Source organism: Cornus florida, unplaced genomic scaffold (assembly GCF_030987335.1).
Source record: "Cornus florida cultivar Cherokee Brave unplaced genomic scaffold, ASM3098733v1 CherokeeBrave_3.0.0_Hap2_Chr03, whole genome shotgun sequence".
Taxonomy (NCBI): Eukaryota; Viridiplantae; Streptophyta; class Magnoliopsida; order Cornales; family Cornaceae; genus Cornus; species Cornus florida.
Genome location: NW_026775573.1, coordinates 70309268 through 70320155, shown reverse-complemented (window position 1 = coordinate 70320155; position 10888 = coordinate 70309268). Strand labels below are relative to the sequence as shown.

Genomic DNA, 10888 nt, shown 5'->3' with positions numbered 1-10888 from the left:
ATTATTACAACCTTCATGAATATTATTCACCAACTTGCATCTTGCTTCCTAATTTTGGGGCCAATCATTATGAAATTAAGCCCGAGACTATTCAAATGTGTCCACTTTTCTATTGCTTAAATGATGAGGAACCTTACAAACATCTTAATGAATTTTTTGAGATATGTTCCATCGTAAAATACATGAATGTCCCAGAGGAAGTTCTTAGGATACTTCTCTTTCCATTTACTCTTAAAAATAAGGCGAAACATTGGTTCAACAATTTGGGGTCAAATTCAATAACTTCTTGAATACAAATGCAAAATGAATTTTTGAAAAAAAATTTACCCCGTAAGTTTGACCAATTCAATGAGAACCACTATTAGAGAATTTTCTCAAGGGGAAGGGGAACTTTTACATGAGTCTTGGGAAAGATTGAATGACTTGCTAAGGAAATGCTCACACCATGGCATTCCTAAATGGCAAGTGGTTCAATGTTTCTATGAAAGTCTATCCGACACTTATAAGGACATTATTGATACATCATGTGGAGTTTCATATTTCAGAAAACATGAGGATGATGTTTGGCACCTTTTTGAGAAAATGAGTGAAAATTCATTGCATAAGTCTCACACTTCTCGATTGAATCATAATCATATTAATAAAAAGAGAAATTTGAAAGTATGTCAAATTGAGAGTCCAATGGAGATTGTTGCCGAGGTCAAAACCCTTACTCAAAAACTTGATCAATTTTTATTGAGTCAAAAACCGGTAACTCAATCATCTCCTCTTCTTAATCATCATCTTCATCATTCTTGTGAGCCATGTATAACCTGTTCAAGTGTATTGCACACTACTTCCAATTGTCCCCATGGACATGTTCTTGATGAACACTATGAACAAGTCAATGCTGCATTTGCTCACCCTCTTCCAAATGCTTGTGTTCCAGTGTGGAGTGAACATTCAAATCCTTTTCAAGCTAAAAATTTTTAAAACCGATATACTCCTCCTCATGAACGAAATAAAGGTTCAAAAGGATTTGTCTCATCTTCTTCTTATCATCAAAGAATGAATCAATTCTCTCATCCTCAAGCTTATAATTCTCAAAGTAGCTCTAATCGTCCTCATAAACTTTCTAGCAACTCCACATTTGAAGATAAGGTCTTAGTGGCTTTGGGTAGTTTGGAAATGAACATCAATTTGTTGCATTCTCATTTTTAATCGATATCAAAGCTTGAGTCTCAAATCGGGATGATAGTTGATGCATTGAATGCGAAAGAAATTAGTAAATTGCCTAGCTAACCCGAAAGGAACCCAAAAGCCCAATATCTTGTGGAAGCAAACTCTAAATTGGGGTGTCCTTCCCAAGAACAAGTGCAAGCCATTACTACTTTGAGAAATGGTAAACAAGTTGACAATTAGGTTGAACAACCAATTGAAGATAGTGAACCGGTGCAATCAAAAGTTAACACCCACCCTGTTTCCAATCCTCCTCCTCATTCCTTGGATGAAAGTGTCATCATCAAGAATTCTCAAACATCTTCATCATCCCCTCATGTTGCAAGGTCTTATGACCCAAAAGCTCCATTTCCTTATGCTTTAAAAGAGACTTCCCCTTTTAGGAGGCAAGAAGGAAAAATCCATGACATGATGGAAGTCTTTAAACAAGTAAACATAAATCTCCCTCTCTTGGATACAATTAGGTAAATTCCGCCTTATACAAAAATTTTGAAAGATCTTTGCACGCAAAACAGGAAGAGCAAGGGACAAGGCCCTAAAAAATTGTTCTTAACGGAGCAAGTGAGCTCCATCATTCAACATAACACTCCACTTAAGTTCAAAGATCCCGGTGCTCCGACCATCTCATGTGTAATTGGAAACCATGAAGTTCGTAGAGCTCTTCTTGACTTAGGGGCGAGTGCCAATTTTTCCTTACTCTGTGTATGTCCAACTAGGTTTGAATGAGTTGAAGCCAACCTCGGTGGTGCTTTAATTAGACGATAGATCCATTAAAACTCCTAGGGGCATGGTTAAGGATATTCTCATCAAGGTTGACAAATTCTATTTCTCGGTCAATTTGTGGTTCTTGATACCGAACCGGTTGCTAATCCTACCAATCACATCCCAATTATCTTGGGAAGGCTATTTCTTGCTACCGTAAATGTAACTACCAATTGTAGATCTGGGGTTATGGACCTTTCTTTTGGTAACATGATGGTTAAGCTTAATGTATTCAATGCAAGTCGACATCCCATAGATAAAGACGAGTGTTGTCTCATAGATGTCTTAGATGAGATTGTGGAGGGATCCATTCCTTCCAAGGTTATAAAAAAACCAACCGAGGATAATCTTTCATCTCTTCTATCTGAGGATCCTTTTGCATCTTGTCTCCTTGAAATGTATGAAAGTTGTGGGTTTGATAATGAAGGATCAATGAGCGAGGTTAATGACTTAATGGAATCCGTTACAAGTTTGGATTTTCCACCTTGGAAAGCTCCAAAAGAACCTCTCCCTCCACTCTCTAACACTCTACCGGTCCCATCTTTAGTCTCTCCACCCACTCTTGAGCTTAAAACTCTTCCTCCCGATCTTAAGTACGCCTTTTTAGGCCCAAAAGAGACTCTTCCGATCATCATCTCTTCAAATCTTGAAAAAGATCAAGAGAATGCTCTTTTGAACGTGCTTAAACAAAAATAAGGAAGCCATTGGATGAAGTGTGGCGGATCTGAAGGGAATTGACCCTTTCATTTGTATGCATTGCATTCTTATAAAAGAGGGTGCAAAACCTTTTAGAGATGCCCAAATGAGATTAAATCCAAACATGAAAGAGGTGGTTAAGAAAGAAGTTGTTAAGCTTTTAGATGCCGGTATCATTTATACAATCTTTGATAGCAAATGGGTGAGTCTAACTTAAGTAGTTCCCAAAAAATTAGGGATTACGGTGATTGAAAATCCGAAAGGTGAGGCAATTTCTAAGCGTACCGCCAATTCATGGTGTGTATGCATTGATTACCACAAATTAAATGCCGCCACTAGAAAAGTTCACTTCCCTTTGCCATTCATTGATCAAATTCTAGAGAGATTGGCTAGGTAACAATATTATTGCTTTCTTGATGGCTATTCGGGTTACAATTAAGTAGCCCTAGACCCTTTAGACCAAGAGAAAACCACATTTACTTGTCCTTTTGGCACATTTGCTTATAGACGGATGCCATTTGGTTTGTGTAATGCTCTCACAACATTCCAACGGTGTATGATGTCAATTTTTTCGGACATGGTGGAAGAGTATCTAGAGGTCTTTATGGATGATTTTTATGTCTTTGGGTCTTCATTTGATGCATGCCTCAAAAATCTAAATTTAGTGCTTAAAAGATGTTGTGAAACAAACCTTGTTCCTAGTGGGAAAAGAGCCACTTCGCAGTTCAAGAAGGTATTGTTTTGGGTCATGTCATCTCAAAAAGGGGAATTGAGGTTGATAAAGCAAAAGTTGAGCTCATTTTTGAATTACTTCCACATTCTACGGTGCGAGAGGTTTGTTCCTTTTTAGGTCATGCTTGCTTCTATCGCCATTTCATCAAAGACTTTAGCAAAATTGCTAGACCTTTATGCAATCTTCTTGCCAAGGAAACTCCATTTATCTTTGATTAAGCATGCCTTGATGCTTTTCATAAACTACGTGACTTATTGTCATCTGCTCCTATTATGCAACCTCCCAATTGGTCATTACCGTTTGAAATCATGTGTGATGCCTCTGACTATGCCATGGGAGTAGTTTTGGGGCAAAGGATAGGGAAACTTCCATGCGCCGTATACTATGTAAGTAAGACCCTCTCGGGAGCTCAATTAAATTACTCCACTACTAAGAAGGAATTACTAGCTATAGTATATGCCCTTGATAAATTTTGGTCCTATCTCTTAGGGTTAAAAGTTATTGTTTATTCTGATCATGCTACTTTAAGGCACCTTTTAACTAAGAAGGAAACAAAGCCTTGTTTGATAAGATGGATTTAGCTTTTTCAAGAATTTGATTTTGAAATCAAAGATAAGAAAGGCACTAAAAATATGATTGCCGATCATCTTTCAAGGTTCATGGTAGAATCTTCCCCTAGCCCACCAATTCATGATTTATTTCTGGATGAGCAACTCTTCTAAGTTTCTAATGGACAAATGCCTTGGTTTGCCGACACTGTGAATTTTCTTGCAATTGGCAAGCTTTCGACTATTTGGTCAAAACAAGCAAAGAAGCATTTATTTGCCAACATCCGAAATTACTATTGGGAAGATCCTGTCTTGTTTCGATATTATCCAAATCAAATTGTGAGAAGGTGCATTCCGGAGAGTGAAATTCCAAGTGTACTTGTGTTTTGCCATACCCTTGCATGCAGTGGGCATTTTAGTGCGAAGAAGACCGCTTTGAAAGTGCTTCAAAGTGGGCTATTTTGGACCACCATCCATAGAGATGCGTACAATTTTTGCAAGGAGTGTGAGAGATGTCAAAAAATATGATCAATGTCGAGAAGAGACATGATGCCCTTGACAAATATTCTTGTTGTTGAAATCTTTGATATTTGGGGCATTGATTTTATGGGTCTTTTTCCTATGTCTTATGGATTTCAATACATTTTGCTTGCCATTGATTATGTTTCTAAGTGGGTGGAGGCTTGTGCTACCAAAACCAATAACCACTTTGTGGTTGTTCAATTCATTAAATCCAACATATTCACTCGTTTTGGTATGCCAAGAGCCATGATTAATGATGGAGGAAAGCATTTTTGTAATCAATTCTTAAAGCAATTACTTCTTAAGTACTCCGTTACTCATAAAGTCGCCACTCCTTACCATTCTTAAACAAGTGGGCAAGTGGAAGTTTTAAATCGGGAAATCAAACATATTTTTAAGAAAATGGTTAACACAACTTGGAAGGATTGGTCACGTAAGTTGAATGATGCTTTGTGGGCTTACCGAACGGCATATAAGACTCCCATTGGCATGTCTCCTTATAGATTTGTTTATGGAAAGCCTTGCCATCTTCCAATTGAACTAGAACACAAAGCTATGTGGGTGATTAGAAAGCTCAATCTTGACCTTAACAAAGCCAGAGAGAATTGGTTACTCTAATTGAGTGAGTTGGAAGAGTTGAGACGCAATGCCTATGATAATGCCAAACTCTATAAAGAGATAACTAAAGCTTTTCGTGACAAACACATTGTGAAGAAATCTTTTGAGCCTGGTCAAACAGCTTAGCTTTTCAACTTTAGATTAATACTCTTTCCCGAAAAATTGCGAACCAAATGGGAAGGTCTATATGAGATCATCTCTATTGCACCTCATGGGGCGATTGAAATTCAAAGTTTAAAGAAGGGTAACACATTCAAGGTGAATGGGTAAAGGTTGAACCCTACATTGAGGGACAGGTTTTTCAAAGACATATGGAAGCTGCCCTTTTGGTAGATCCAATCTATGAAGAAATATAGTGATGCACTCAATGTTCTCAAGAGAAGTCCAATTTCCTGCATATTCTTGCATGTTCGATCGATCTCAAAAGAAGAACAGTCATCTCTGCATCCAATCACCTCTCTGTCCCATCGTGCGGAATATTCCTGCATATTTCAGCTCTCTGTGTATCGTGCGAACTTCATTCTCGATTGATCTGGAATTCTCAGATCGATCCAGCTTTTCCTTGGATTAATCTCAGTTCTATACTTAGAAAATTTTTGGATACTTGCATATTCTCCCTCTCTGTGCATCGATCGAACATGTCTGTAGGTTTCACCAGCTAGATCGATCGAGGTTTGATCGATCTACGCTCGATCGATTAGAATGATTTTTTCCAAAAAATAAAAAAATAAAAAAAAAAATCTTTCTTTGCATTATTTATTTCCTTGCATTTTTACTTCTTGCATTGTCATTTACTTGCCTTATTATTTTTGTTTGTGTACATACTTGTTTTGTCTTTAAAAAAAATAATAATAATAAAAATAATAATATATTAAAAAAAAAAAAAAAAAAAATCAAAGTAGCATTCCGTCTTACTAGAGACGTTAAACTTAGCACCCATACGACACATTGTGTCTTTTCTTTCTTGTATCATACATTTTCATTTTCATTTTTATTTTTTTATTTTTCTTCCATTTCGTTTCATTGAACATACTTTTATAACAGGAAAAATATAAAAAAATTTCACCATTGTGCCCTTATGTGTTGTCATGCTACTTTCATACTTTAGCTAGGACTTGATTTTATATCTCTTTTATCTTGTGCTATATTGCCTTAAGAATGCTTGATTTATTTATCTTATCCCATTTGATATTTGATGTAAGTTTGCTAGTGTGGTTATTCAAGTAGGTTGTTAATTCCAAGCTTGAGGGAAACGTCTTTCGAACTGGATCACTACTGGGCTTCATGTCTTTTCCTCCACGGTATACTCTTTCCATCTTTTCTATTGTTCTCATTGCACATTGAGGACAATGTGCGGTTTAAGTTTTGGGGGGGGGGGGGGGGGGGTAAGGTGTCTTTATTGCATTCTACTTAAAATTGAGTTTAAAATGTATGATTGAGATTGGAGATCCATATTAGCTATGATCTTGATCTTTTGAGGACTTTATTGCTTAAAATTTAAAAATTGCTTGACTTAAGAGTCCAATACTCCTTGTATGCCTTATGGATGCCATTTAGGAGTAAATTTTTTGAAAGATTGATATCTTGCTTGCATTTGTGGTCCACATCATCTTGATTTTGTGATTGTTTTGAGATTCACTTTATGATTCTACACTAGCACAGGCGCACACTAGCATTCATTTGTGGGGTACATGCTTTATTGATTATTGAATTGGTTATATCCTAATTGGGCTAGTAGTGCATTGAAAGCTTTCATTCTTGATAAAGGTGGATAACAAAACCTTTTCATTGAATAGCTGGGATTCTAGCCTCATTAAGCATTGAATTTCTCACGCCGAAAGGTGGAGGGCCCAAACTCTAGGTTAATAATTGAGCTTATTACAAAAAAAAAAAAAAAAAAAAAAAAAGAAGAAGAAGAAGAAGAAGAAGAAGAAGAAGTTGCAAAAGTAATAAAAAAGTGAGGACTTCTCCCAAAAGGTGAGAAGTGGGAAATGATTTGATGGAGGTTGTTTTGATTTGTAGCCAAGTTATGCCCTAAAGACGTCTCGTTTGGGAGTCATTGACCTAACGCTCGACCTCATGGATCGCTAGAAAGCTTAATAGATCAACACATTGCATTATGCTTCCATCTTTGATCCTTAGGATTAGAAAAAATAATAATAATAATAAATAAAAATAAAAATAATTTTCGAGTGAAAAGAATAAGCGCACCTAGATGAATAAAACTTTAATAAAAGGTCCACTCTTTGTCTTGATGATCGGTACTAGATTTGTGTGCTAGTTTGAGGGTAAAGATGTGATCATTTCTTTAGTTGGCTTAGATAGCAATATATTTGATGCCGGTCTACTCAAAAAGAATTTTAGAGTTATTTTGATTTGCATGATCATTGTCTTGATGTGTGAAGGACCATATTTGTTTGCTTGATGTTGAAATTTTGGGAGTTTGCCTTTAAATGGTTGAAAAATTGCATACCTGAAGTAGTTTTCTCCCAATGCTTGTTTGCAATATTGGTGCCTATTTAGTGAGAATGAGCTTAATGTTTGTGGGTATCATTTCTGAAACACTCACGAGACTTCACTTGTCCACTAGGGGTAACCTAGGGGTTTAAAAGGCTTGTTGCATGTGCTAAATGCAATCGTGTTCCCCACAAAAATGGCATTATCCATTTATTGCTTTCTAGTTCATAGTTGTATAGATGTTCATTTCATTCCTTTACTTTGTAGTTCATTGCTAGGGACTAGCAATACTTAAGTTTGGGGGTATGATGAGCGCTAAAAAGTGCGCATTTAAACCTCTTAAGTTCGAGTATTCTAGGACCTTTACCTATCTTACTTTCCCGTTTTAGACTAATTTCATGTTATTGCCCTTTTTAGGTGCTTATTCCCAAAATAAGTCAATTCAGGCAAATTAGAGTATAAAAGAAGCAATCTCAAACTGAATGGAAGAATAGAGCAAAGTGGAAGCAAAGTGGTGGAAATCAGCAAACTTCAATCGATCAGGAATATTTTCAATCGATCTCACATTGATCGATCCAGCCTCATCAAGATGGATTAAACCCCTTGTCCTTATCTTCAAGAATTCCCATCTTCGATCAATCCAACTTTCTTCAAATCGATCGAACTTCCTTGATCTTCTCCCCACCTACCACTTTTATCTTTTTCCCAAAATATCCCAAAAATATCTCAGATTTGTCTTATTCCAAAAAGGCGCCGCCAAGGATTGATCGATCTGGCCTTTCTTCGATGGATCTGACCATAGTTCGATCGATCTCATCTGAATTCGATCGATCGAACCTCCTCAAGTCCGAAATAAAACAGAGTAAAGATGGCTCGTGGTGCAATCATTGGAAGGGACCCTAGTGCACGAGACCTGACCATTGAGTGTGACAATTGAGCTACCTATATAAGGATTTTGAGCCATTTTTACATCTTAACTTAGATATCTCAAGATAACTCACATATCTCATATCACACATCTTAGAGAGGAGGCTAGAGCTTAGAAAGACATACACTATTTTAGGAGTTCTTCCATTCTTTTAGGGTTTTCATCAAAAAGAAGATCATTCCTACCATGGAGATGGCCCTTGAGGGTTAGATGACTGCATCAATAAGTGGCTAAACATCTTCTTGGAGTTAGAGTTAGCCCTAAGCATGCCTTCTAGACCTTAATGCTTTGTATTTTGAGGGGATTTGTGTTGTAATCTTGTCTTGACATTTGATTTACGTATGAATCTTGTTTTTACAACGATTTATGTTGATTAATACTTCCAATTGACCATTTCATTCTATCCATATATCTATGTATGCTAGAGTAGATGTTCATGTGTTTAACTCTTGGTTTTGTGATATTGATACATGTCTATGTGTATTGATGCTATGAATTTAGAGATTGTCATGGCATTGTGCTTAAATAGAATACTCTTGTGATTTGTTTGATGGTTCATACTCATTTCTTGGTGGATTGTGCCTCTACCTTAGTTTAATTAGTTTAATTTTTATGTCCTTAGCTTAGATGTAGTGTAGTTACTTTACTTTTTAAAATGTGAGGACAATCCATGCTTGTTGTTTGATGTTCCATACTTACGAATACAAGAAGTACAATTCTCTAACTTGTTAGTGTATTGATTGTGCGCGTAAAGAAAGGAATAATGACTTAGTTTGATATATTATGTTATTTACTAGGTTGTCTAGACAATGTATACTTAATTAGTCAATTCATGTTTGTTGATTCAATCAGTTACACCTCTTTATATTACAACACATATTTTTCCTCATTCATTACACATTGAGTGTTTAGAATGGTGATGTTTAGTGGTGACTTCTAGATCCCAAGACCTCTCTCTCTTGTTCTCTCCCCTTCATTTACTTCAATTGCTTTGTATTGAATTTATTTAGATTGTAGTTTAATTAACAAATCAAAACACCTTTTGAACACTCGACCTACTAATCCGACCTTGTTTCCATATTAACATTGCCCCCAATCCCTTGTGACACTCCCTACTCACCCTAGCTATATTAGTAGTTAGAGGTAGTAGTGGCACTTTATAAATTTAATCTTAGCCACACTTTTATTACAACTTTGGGTGCATTGACGACTAGGCCACACCAGGTGGAACATGCTTGTTTTGGAATCCACCTTGGGGAGGGTTTGAGCCTTCCCCTTGGCTTTTCTAAGAAAAATTTGGATGGTTCCTCCACCCAAGATTATAGTGAGTGTCATAGGGATTATTCCCTTGGTTAACAAAAGTGGCATTTACTTGCTCATGGTGTTCACTATGCCCACGTCCATGCAAACAATTGGAAGTAGAATGCAGAACACTAGAATAAGTCATACATGATTCATTAGAAGGATGATGGGCATGATTAGGGGAGGAAGACACTTGATGAGCCGAATTTTGGTTGATAAAAAATTAATCAAACCTTTGGGATAGAGACTTCACTTCGGCGACTATATCATTAGAATTATCAACTTGATGTAAGCCTAAATTCTTCCTTCCACCTACATTTCTACCATTTTTGGATGATAAAGATCGGTGCATTGAGTTTTTACTCATGCTCTCATATAAGCACCACACATCATCTTAATGCTTATCAAGATAAGAACCACCCATAGAAGCATCAACCGTACCCTTATGGTTATCCGACAAACTTTCAAAGAAGTATTAAACTAATTGCCATTTAGGAATGTCATAATGTGGGCATTTCCTAAGCAAATCATTTAACCGTTCCCATGCCTCATGAAACATTTCCCCATCCCCATGTGAGAATTCACGAATTGAAGTTCTCATTACATTGGTCTTAGACACCGAATAGTACTTCCTCAAGAACTCTTGTTGCATCTCTACCCAGGTAGTTATAGAAAAAGGTCTCAAATTATTGAACCAATATTTTGTTTTATCTTTTAGGGTGAAAGGGAAAAGTTTTAACCTCAAAACTTCTTCCAGCATGTCTACGTATTTTATGGTGGAACAAACTTTAAGAAATTCATCCAAATGCTTATAAGGTTCTTCATTTGGTAGCCCATGGTAATTGGGAAGCATTTGGATTGTTTGTGGTTTAATCTCATAATGGTGTGCTCTAAATGGAGGGAGTTGAATGCACGTTGGTGCATTATACTCATTGGGCACATAATGATTTCTTAAAGCAAGGGGAGAATTCACAATTGGTGGCTCTACATGAACCCCATGATTTGCTTGAACAATGGGAGGTGGGGGTGGTGCAAAGAATGGCCTTGGCATTCCCATTAGAACTTGGCCTTGTTGTTATGGAGTGAAGGGTCTAGGCATGCCTA

At 36.7% G+C, this 10888-nt stretch overlaps 1 non-coding gene across 1 annotated transcript; it reads left to right on the top strand.

Moving 5' to 3' along the window:
* The first annotated feature begins 10281 nt into the window (after positions 1-10281).
* LOC132301901 (small nucleolar RNA R71) lies at positions 10282-10388 on the top strand. Its single transcript, XR_009480673.1, has one exon. It is a non-coding gene; the product is annotated as a small nucleolar RNA R71 (small nucleolar RNA).
* Positions 10389-10888: the final 500 nt, after the last annotated feature.